This window comes from Petromyzon marinus, chromosome 33 (assembly GCF_048934315.1).
Source record: "Petromyzon marinus isolate PM22_M1 ecotype Great Lakes invasive population chromosome 33, UKy_Petmar_22M1.pri1.0, whole genome shotgun sequence".
Classification (NCBI taxonomy): domain Eukaryota; kingdom Metazoa; phylum Chordata; class Hyperoartia; order Petromyzontiformes; family Petromyzontidae; genus Petromyzon; species Petromyzon marinus.
The window spans coordinates 4,213,483-4,225,041 of NC_133699.1; positions in this window are offsets into that span (position 1 = coordinate 4,213,483).

Here is an 11,559-nt window from a genome sequence, read left to right on the forward strand (position 1 = left end):
GATCCCGACCCCGAGGTTTGCTTACATATGTATATTTGGAGTTTGCGGTGTCTCTGTCCACGTGGTCGCGTGGCTGTTTCCCTCCACGTTTAAGAATCAACAACACGCATTTCAAGTATTTGGTTTGCTAAAAATGCCCACGTGAGAAAGCCACATCGTTTGAGTCGCCATTTGTGACAGCCGAGTCGCTTCTGAAAAAAGAGCCACACAGCTCAGCGGCGCCTTACCTGGCAAAATAAAAAAAACATATTTTAGCGTCGGCATCGTAGCCACTGTCATTGGTGTGCAGCAACTTGGATGCCGATCAACGCAATGGTCCCCTTTGTAATGCGCTGGACCACGAGTCGGCAACCTGCTGCACGCGGCTCTACCAAGGACTGCTTCGTGACGTTGTTTGTTGACCACCGCCGTCTCGTATTCACCACGCAGTTGCATTGTTCGGCTCTCGAAATAGTTAGGTTGTGTGTTTTTTTAATATATATACTGTATACCGAATAAAAAAAAACAACGGCTCAACTTGTTATTTTCGTTTTCCGACCCCCGCTCGAGATAAAGATCCCCCGTATAGCCTGAGCAGACTGTTGGGGCAAGTGCCGTAGCATCACTTATGAAGGCCCACACAGCACACGAGGAGCTGGGTGGCCAGCACCACGACCAGCCGCCTTTGTCTCCCTCGCGGCGCTGTTGACACATCGCATCGGGAAGTCATTTGAGGCTGAGTAGACCTAGGGGAGGCCCAGGACCGGTTCAGATAATCGTCACTGGGTGTTGGTTGGGATCGATCTCGGCTCGCCGGGGTTCGGTAGCGCCGTGCGCTAACCGCTGCGCCACCGCTCGCCCACGTGCTCACACGCGAGTGAGCAAACAGGGTCATCGAGAAAAGACGAAAGATGCCCGCGTGTAGCCCACACTGTGAAGTGACCATTGTCGCGATCAACATTATACGCTTACAACTTAGCTTCAATTGGGTTACATCGTCGTGGAAGGTTCAATGTACAGCCCTCCACCACCCGGCGGCGTCAATCAAATGAAGTTGTCACGTGGGCAGATGTGCCAATTATTTTTTTCTCTCCCAGGGGGACCGAAGTAGTGTTGGAAAGCAAAGCAAATTGTTTTTTTAGTGCGTGGAAATTTGGCGAATCATTCTGCTTGCTGTTCACTATTCCGGTTTGCTGAAAAAAAAACAAATCGATTTGCATGTTTGCCCACGTGACAACTTGATTTGATTGGGGCGCCGCGGTGGCTAGGAGATGTTAACTACCTCGCTGGCATACAGGAGGTCGTGGGTTCGATCCCGACCATGACGCCGGCTGTAAATTTGTAGTTTGCTTGTTATTCCCGTGGTCGCGTGGATGTTTCTCTGGGTTCACCGGTTTTTTTTCCCTGTTTGGCTGCTATGAATGTCCACACGTTAAGCCACTTCGCTGAGATGTCATTGTGGCCAGGTCGCTTCTGATAAAGAGCTATAAAGCTCAGTGGGCCTCTACCGGGTAAAATAAAAAAAACGTTAAGTTTTCGTATTGGTTCTGTCGCTGCGCTAGGTAATTGAGGGTTATAGTTGAGAAACGACGATCTGATCCCAAAAAAAGCTAATTATGAATTACTCGGAAGCGCTGTTTAAGAAATGACAGTTAAGGCTGGAAGTTTCCTACGACGGTAAATAATAATAGGCCACAACAAGCGCGACTGTGCTCATCAATCTCAAACACTTACTGGCATAATGTCAGATAACTTTCAGCGGTGAAGTTCATTTTGTTAAACTCGAGGGACTTGGACGAGTCTCACTTGCGACGGTGACGCGGGTTCATTGTCCAGTCCGTTGACCAGGTTCGGGTGTCCGTGCGACGAGTCCATGGGTCTGTCTCTGCGCACGTCCATAAGTCGCCTCTATGCGAGTCCATAATAACCTCGAACCGCATGGACCAGGCAGTAAACCCCACTGGCAGCAAGCCTTGGTCATTCGCTGGCCGCGTTTCAGAAACGCAGGAGGCTGGCCCTGGCGAAGCCGTCAGTCCGCCGACGCATCTATTGTTCGAGAGGGCGATTGTTGAAATTCATCGTCGTGTCTGTGTTTAATGGGGGCGGGCAGCTGCAGCAGCAGCAGACACTGGAGCGGAGGAGGCCGCGTCCGCCAGTGGCATAGCCAACACAGGTGAGAGTACACAGGTGAGTACACAGGTGAGTGAGTACACAGGCACGTATTGCTAAACGCGCCCCGTGTTATTTCAGATGCTATCGCTGCACAGGGTCGCAAAGCAAATAGTGAATCCATCTTCTCGCTCACCTGCCTCCCACCATTATGCGTGTGTGTGTCTGTGTGTCTCTGTGTGTGTGTGTGTCTGTGTGTGTGTGTTTTGTGGGGAGCGGTAGTGTAGCGGTTAGCGCGCTGCGCTACGAACCTGGCGACCCGGGTTCGATTCCCGCTCACGACCAACACCCAGTGACGATTATTTGAACCGGTCGACTCAGCCTCAAATAAGTACCTGGCGCGATATGTAACAATCGCTACGAGGGAGAGAAAGGCGGCCGGGAGTGGTGCTGGACACCCTCCCCCTCGTGTGCCGTGCCGGCCTTAACAGTTTATGAAGGCTCTACAAGAGATGTTTGTATCTTTGTGCAAATGGGGAGCACAGCTGGTGCATTTGCCAGTCACCTCAATCAGTCAACCCACGACACCCGAGTCTGTTCCGTGACCTCCTGCCAGCAAGCCTTTGATACTTCACGTGGCCTCAAGGTGCGCCTGGCCAAGTTGGGGTGGGGAGGTCCAGGATATTTTAATGTTTATTTTACATTTTTATGGCCCTACGTTAACCAATGCATTTCTCTGACGAATATCAACAAAAGACCAAGATACCAATTTTCGGGTTCTCAAGTGGATGGAGAGGGGAAATTTCCTGGCACGACGAACACAAGACGGCGAGTGATATCTGAACCGGTTTCCGGGATTCCCCTCGCTCGACTCGGCTTTAAAATAAGCACCTGGGTGCTGAAACATCAGCCCCGGGGTTTATTCACCACCCCTGCTGTGTGTCGTGCCGCCTTCATACAGTGAGGGAAAAAAGTATTTGATCCCCTGCTGATTTTGTACGTTTGCCCACTGACAAAGAAATGATCAGTCTAGAATTTTAATGATAGGTTTATTTGCACAGTGACAGACGGAATAACAACAAGAAAATCCAGAAAAACGCGTGTCAAAAATGTTATAAATTGATTTGCATTTTAATGAGGGAAATAAGCATTTGACCCCCTCTCAATCAGAAAGATTTCTGGCTCCCAGGTGTCTTTTTTACAGGTAACGAGCTGAGATTAGGAGCACACTCTTAAAGGGAGTGCTCCTAATCTCAGCTTGTTACCTGTATAAAAGACACCTGTCCACAAAAGCAATCAATCAATCAATCAGATTCCAAACTCTCCACCATGGCCAAGACCAATGAGCTCTCCAAGGATGTCAGGGACAAGATTGTAGACCTACACAAGGCTGGAATGGGCTACAAGACCATTGCCAAGCAGCTTGGTGAGAAGGTGACAACAGCTGGTGCGATTATTCGCAAATGGAAGAAACACAAAAGAACTGTCAATCTCCCTCGGCCGGAGGATTGACAACACTGGCACCGTCAGTCTGGAACATTCTTCGCGAGGGAGAGGGGGGAATCTCTGTCTTGGTGCCGTCTGTTTGGGTGTGCCCTGTCTCTGTCATTCATTAAGAGTCGCTCGCAAACCTCCCACTCGCTCTTCTTCCTCCTCCACCACCTCCTCTTCTTCATCATTATCATCATCATCATCATCACTTCCACCCCACCACACCCTCCCACGGAGGCACAAATTGCCTGAGCGATTGTCCTCGCGATGACTGATGACCACCCCCCCACACACACCCGCCCCTCCCCCCCACTTCGACTCCGCCCCCCCCTCTCCCACTCCCGCCGACTTCCCTGCGAGTGTTCACCGAGCGCGGTTTGCAACTTGCCTCGATCACAGATTCAAAGCAAATAAATCCGTCTCCCCCCCCCCCCCCCCCCCACTGCATCTCCGCATTAAAACAACACCTGTCTCCCTCTGTCGGCGTATTGCTGACCAGAGGCATCCGACGATAAACACTCACACGCTCTCTACCCGGGTTCACCTTTGGGATCCCATCAGCAGTTACACCCGCGTGGACCGGTCGGGATATTGACCACTGATGTTGGTTTTGTGGGTCCGGGCATCAAACTCAGGTTGCGTATGACGCTGCACCTACTACCATCCACGCTCCCTCCGCCACTGCCACCCCCCCCCCCCCACCTCGCCCCCACGTAATGCGTGTTGCTCCAAACACGAACACACACACACAAACACAGGTGTGTTTGTGTGTGCGTGTTTGTGTGTGTGCGTGTGTTTGCGCGTGTGTTTGGGGAGCGGTAGTGCAGCGGTTAGCGCGCTGCGTTACGAACCCGGCGACCCGGTCCTGTAGGCCGTGAGCGGGAATTAAACCCGGGTTCCTATGTTCAATTTTTTTTCGCACCGTACGTAGTCAACCGTGCTAATTTGAGGTACGGGGGAAGGACAACAAACTAAATACAAAAAAAAACAGTTCTAAAAAAGTGAGTTTTCAATCCATGTGGCTTCCGAATATAGGAAGGAAGAGCGTTCCAGACGGCCACAGAAGCGCATCTGAAAGCGCGCGATGCAATGACCGTCTTTGTTCGATTGCCAGCCAACACCAGCGACGATTATCTGAACCGGTCCTGGGCCTCCCCTAGGTCGACTCAGCCTCAAATGAGTACCTGGTGCGGTGAGTAAAACATCGTCACCCACCTCTCGTGTGCCGTGCCGGCCTACACAGGTGCTCGCGAACAGCACTTGCCCCAACAGTCTGTTAAGGCTGCACGGGGGATCTTTGTTTGCTTTCGTGTGTGCTTGGGGCATGTAGTTATCGAGCATCATGCACACGATCTGATTTCATCGCTCCATCTCGGCGGGGGGGGGATGTCTCCTAACGTTGCGTTACCTCCGTTGGCTGCCACTCCATCGCGAGTCTCGACCAACGGCGACGTTCCATTGAAGTGACGGGACCAGAACAGGGGCCCATTAACTTTGGTCGACGATCAATGGCGTTGTTAACCTGCTCCCCATGTAGATTCATAAGATCAGTAACCTGGGAATTTGTCAAAGACTAATTAATGCTCGCTTGCACGCCAGGTGCTGTCCGCACAGGGATAGCTGCCACTGGGGGTGCCCTTTCAAATGCTTCGCGAAGAGATGCGAATCGGTCTCTCTGTCACATGACACATTGTTATTCGTTAAGTAAATATATTAACTAGCTACTGTATCCATCCATTCATTCGCTCTGCTTCCTGAGTAATAAAAGTATGTAGTGACAATGTAGGTCTTGACTCGAAACGTCGTGCTTGTTTTTATTTCATTTTATTGCATAAGGCCACGATGTTATTTATTAATGTGTTGAGTTTATTTTTTTATTTTAATCTTAGGGCAATCGGTCAATAAAACTAAAATAAAATAAGTAAGCAAAAATTAGATGTTTAAATACAGAACGGAGTTCGATGGATTACATTACATTACCCACAATACCCTGTATTACCCATAATACCATGCACCAGTCACGTGTGCTACCCGGTCACCTGCAATCGAGAGCGCAATTAATAATCTCATTGGAGTGGAGCGGTGGCGCAGTGGTTGGCGCACCGCGCTGTGAACCCCGCGACCTGAGTTCATTTCCCGACCACGGCTAAACACTAGTGGCGAGTGATATCCGAACCAATCCTGCTCTCGCCACCTCTTCGCTAACCTCCTCTTCATCAGCGTGGTGAAGTAGGATCAAACACCCCCCATCCCTCCTCCTCCTCCAAGACCGATACCGATTATGGAGATAAGATACTTTCAACCAAATCTTGACTTAAAGCTTTCGTGACTGCAGGAATTCACATCCTTTGGGTCTTTCGGTAGTCACGTAGATAGGTTCAAAGAAAATGACAAAATAACAAACAAAACTACGACGTTTCGATCGCAACACAAGCGGTCGTCATCAGGAAAAGGGTGACGACGACCGCTGGTGTTGCGATCGAAACGTCGTAGTTTTTTGTCATTTTCTTTGAACCTATCTACGTGACTTTACCGAAAAACCCAAAGACTATACCTTCATCCAGCCAAAGATGCGCACATTATTATTTAACTGGCGCCACACCCACTCACCACGAGCACAGCATGTCGAAAACAGACTCGTTAGGTCAACATCAACAAAATAAATACGATTAAACTCATTACGGGTCGCTATTGTGGGTGCCTAAGATAGGTATCACGACGCCGCCACGGCATGAATGGGGCACCTACTCACCCGCGGGCTGAACTCGACCCGCAGACTTCGTTAAGTTTGGACCCGGGGCCACTTTGAGACCCGCTCGAACTTGAACACGGCCCTCGCGAACGACAGATAGTCGTATCCGTCGCCGCAAGCATTGAAGCCGCATTAATCGCGGGGTACTATAAAGCGGATTATATCGTCGAGATGGCAACGACGATGAATCTGACTTTTAGCGCGTCCCAGTCACTCATGTCACTCCGAGGGTCTCTTCGTAGTGGGTTGAAACCCTCGTCATTTTCTCTCAATGTATCTGTGTGTGTGTGTGTGCGTGTGGAGCGACGCTCACAACAACGAGCGGAGCGTCGGGCGACTAAAGCACAGCAAGTTGGCACAGTAGGGGGCACAGGTGGTGCATCGGCCAGCCATCTCAGTCAGTCGACCCGTGGCACCTGCAGGCTCTGCCCCGTGACCTCCTGCCAGCGGGAGTTCGACACTTCACGTGACCTCAACGTGCACATAGCCTGGCACATTCGCCGTGGTGGCGTCACCGCCACTTCGTGGCGAATGGCGGTTGTTGTTGTTGTGTGTGGCAAGCGGCCAACATCAGTGACGATTATCTGAACCGGTCCTGGGCCTCCCAAAGGCCGACTCAGCCTCAAATGAGTAGCTGGTGAGGTGAGTACAAACATCGCCACTCGTGTGCCGTGATGCCTTCATAGGCGCTCGCTAACGGCACTTGCCCCAAAAGTCTGTGAAGGCTATATGGGGAATATTTGTCTTTTGTTCATGCAAGGCCCGCCAAAGGTCCAGCGTTGTGCAGATGAGCAAATCCCCCAAACGTCGTTACCCTTACCCCTGCGTCACCCCTTCCCCTGCGTACTTTCTACGTCGGGCAACCCCGAAAAGAATACCACCTACCCCCACTGCCTGACCACTCAGTCAACACCCATGTCCAGTGCGACGACAAGTACTGCATTTGTAAACCATTCAACCTACCTGGCCTACCTGCCAGATCTCGTAGCGGGTTTTGGCTGCTAACCATCGAACGAAGACGGTCACCGCGGTGATCGCGCGCTTTTAGATGCCCTTCTGCGGCCGTCTGGAACGCTCTCGAATCCGATATTAGGAAACCAGTGGAGCTAAGCACTTTTAAATCATCTAGATTGGAAATTCATTTCTTTCGAATTGCCTTTTGTGTTTAGTTTGTTGTCTCCCCCCCCCCGTACCTCGGATTAGCCCAGTTGGCTACGTACGGTGCGAAAGAAGTTCAAAATACGTACATTCCTGTCTGCCTATCTACCACCAGACTGCATGCCTACCTACCTACCCGTCTGGTAATTGCCCATCGTATTCCGCTGCACGGTGGCACGTTTTCGCGTTTCCGTCGACTGCGCGTGTTTCGGTCACAGCGGGGCTGCTAGGGCTGGCTTGGAGTAGGGATTATCGGCGTAAGGCACTACCACTAAGACACAAAGCATACGCCTATGCATAATCATCCTATATTACTGCACCCTCGACCGGCGTTCCGGTCCGTGGGGGGGGGGGGGGTCGAGACGACGCGCATCCTGTGACGAGGAAGAGGGAGTGGGGGAGCGCGCATCGAGGCTCCTTGCGCAGAACATGGGACGCGCGCGACTCACTGGGACCAGTGCCGGACTAAGCCAGTGCGGGGCCTGTAGCATATGTTATAAAGGGGCCCTAAAATATATAAAAAAAACGTACGTATTTAAACACAATTTTTTTTGTTTTACTTGCGTAGTAAAGTAATTGCATTTTTTTTCATTTGCTATACAGCCAGAAAATAGGACAAATCGCTAACCTTAAACACCCAGTCGTTCATACAAGTTTAAAGCAGTGTAATACAATGTAATAATCACTGAACCGGAATTGATAAACTTTTAGCGCGGGGCCCTTGAAAGTGCGGGGCCCGTAGCACGTGTAGCTACTTTTGCTACTCGGATGATCCGGCACTGACTGGGACGCCTATTGACGACACTCATAGTGCCGTCCGATTGATCGCAATCCATGGCGCGTTGCATTCCACTGGAGCGATTAGCCTGCCTCGGGGTTGAAATGTACAAATATACGTGTATGTATAACGAGCGTACAAGGGTAAGGTGGTGTGGTGGGAATACTGATGGCTGTGTGAGATTGCAATGTTGGATGGTGGTGGTAGTGGTGTGGAGTTGCTATGTTGGATGATAGTGGTGTGGAGTTGCTTTGTTGGATGGTAGTGGTGTGGACTTGTTATCCGACAAAACAACCCCCTACCTCCTCGTGGTGCCATACGGGCAACGCCGTCGTGGACAGTGCTGTGGGGAGAGGGCCAATTCCGATTGGTCTTTCCTCTCATGGAGTTTGTAACCACTACAGTGGCCAAATGGGGGCTTTGGATGGGTGCGAGGGACTGGTAACCCCTCCACCTTCAATTAATTACCACTAAACCACGATGACAACATTTAATAAATAAACCTGTGCCGGAGGCAACGGGGGGACAGGCGTCCATGACGTCTCCTGGCCAAAGCCCATTTGGTGGAGCCAGGAGACTGAATCCTTACCCTCGGAGCTCCTCCAGAAACAACAAAAAACCACTACGTGTGGCCACGTGGAATGTTCGAAAGCTCACTGCGGAGGAGAGGCTGCCACTCCTCTGTCGGGAGCTGGACCGGTACCGCCTGGATCTATGTAGTATTCAGGAGGTCCGGTGGACCGACTCTGGCTCCTGCCACCATGAGAGGTGGACAGTCCTCTACTAAGGGCAGCAGACTGCCAAACAACAAGGTGTGGCTCTTCTTCTGAATAAAAGAATGAAGGGGGCGTGGGAGTGGTGGTCGTGGTTACTTATGCCCCCACTGAAGACGAACATCTGTGGACGGATGCAGGCAAGGCCGATGAGACAGATGCCTCCTATGACCTACTGTCACAGGTGCTAGCTAAATTGGCCCCTCGGGATAGAGTCATCTTGTTGGGTGACTTCAATGCTCGAGTTGGTCATGATGCTGGCACCTGGTCTGGAGTAGTTGGAAGGCATGGGCCAGATCAGCTCAATAACAACGGCAGGAGGCTGCTAGAGTTTTGTGCTTGTAATTGCCAACACGCTATTCCGGCATCGGCGCATCCACACCACATCATGGATGCATGCCGGGTCCAAGCAATAACATAGTGACGGGCCCATGTCCTTGATACCAGGACCTACCGTGGAGCTGATCTGCCTACTGACCATCGACTTGTCATCTGTAAGATGTGCTTGCCATTCTTCCACTCCGGTGGTGGGTGTACACCCAAGACCACATTCAAACCCATAGTGTCATGGTCTCAGCTAGCTGATGAAAGTTGCAAGCGATAATTTTATCATCGCTTGTGGCTGGGGTTTGTAATCGTCCCCCACTCCTCCTAATGTCGAGGGGAATTGGGCGAGGTTAAGGACTGTGGCTCATACAGCTGCAATGGCTGCTTTGGGTACACGGTCCAGACCTCCTCAAAGACCCTGGCTGACAGAGGAGGTATTCAAGCTGGCGGAGAAAAAGCGACAGGCCCACTCTGATCGGCTACAGCATCCCACATCGGAGAATGAGAAGACTTACTGCAGCCTTCGCTCGGAGGTTCGGAGAGCCGTGAGGCGCTGCAAGGATGGGTGGTGGTCGCGGGTTGCTGAGAGATGGAGTCTGCCTCAATGGCCTGCGATCACAAATCGTTCTTTAATTCCATCAAAAAGTAACCTGCAGCGCCACACCTATTAAAATCATTAGGGGAAAGAACGGTGATCCAATCTCCGACCCCCAGGAACAGGTTTGAAGATTTGCTGATAATTTATGTGAGGTCCTAGGGGAGGGAAAATCCCTCAGCCAGGAAAACAACGTGGGACAAAGTGGGGATGACCCTGCCGAGGCTGCGGTGCCTCAAATATTGGAAGAAGAAGTCACCCCCTGTGAGTGGCTAGCTGAGGTGCCATCTGTTGAGGAAGTACTGAAGGCGATCCAGAGTCTGAGACCAGGAAAGGCACCGGGCAGAGATGATCTCCCAAGCAAAATGCTGAGGGAGGGTGGCGTTTGTACACAGACTGCCCTACATGCCATCATAACAACAGTCTGGACCACTGGATGGATTGGAAGGATGCCCTGGTGGTCCCCCTCTTTAAGAAGGGGGACTGCACAGACTGTAACAACTACAGGGGCATCTCACTCCTCAGTGTGCCAGAAAAGGTTCTGGCAAGGATTATTCAACATCGCCTTGCTAGGCACGCTGAGGAAAGGCTTGCGGAGCCCCACTGCGGTTTCAGGACAGGGCGGTCCTGCACAGATGCCATATTTTCTGTCCGTCTGCTACAGCAGAGGTGTAGGGAATTCCAACAACTCTTACATCTTTGCTTTATTGACCTGGTCAAGGCCTATGATACCATCAGTAGGCCTGGGCTCTGGGTTGTTCTTTGTGCTTTCGGAGTCCCTGACCATCTGCTCACGATCATTAAGGACCTTCATGATGGTGTGCGGGCCCGGCTAAAACTACCTGCCCGGGAGTCAGAGCCATTCCCTGTACACCTTAGGGTGCGACAGGAATATCCTCTTGCTCCCACATTATTTAAGATCTATTTTGACCAATAGCTGTGCCGGAGGAATTTCCATCTGGTACAGATACAATGAGAGGCTGATCGATGCCCGGGAGCGGTCGAGGGATGGCTCCCTTTTGCTCAACCATGTTACGTATGCCGATGATCTGGTTAATGCTGCTCACTCAGAGGGGGAGTTGGAGGCGCTGCTGCTGAACCTGGAGCTTGCCTTATCATCAGCCCCACCAAAACTAAGCTCTGCTTGAGTATTTTGTACCATCGGACACTCCACCCCCACAACTCCCAATTGGTGATGGGGCAGTTGTGCAGAGTGGAGAGTTTCTCATACATGTGCAGTGTGCTCATGACCGGCTCCGGTTTAACAGCAGAGGTCTCACTCCGAATCAGTCGAGAGGCAATATATTTTCATTGGATGCGTAACGCTGTGTGTAAGCTACCTGGTCTCTCGCCCCGCACGAAGCTTCAGGTCTTCTCGGCCTCAGTCATTCCCTCCCTTATCTACGCTTGCGAAACGTGGACCCCTTAATGGAACATCTTCGCCGGTTAGAAATATTTATGCTGGCCTGCCTATGATCAATCCTGTGTTTAACCAGGCTGGATTGTATGAGGAGCTCACACATAATTTAAAGATCTGGACAAAGTCCCATCGGTGAGCTCCTACGGCAGGCAAGGCTGCGTTGGCAGCCTTGCCTGC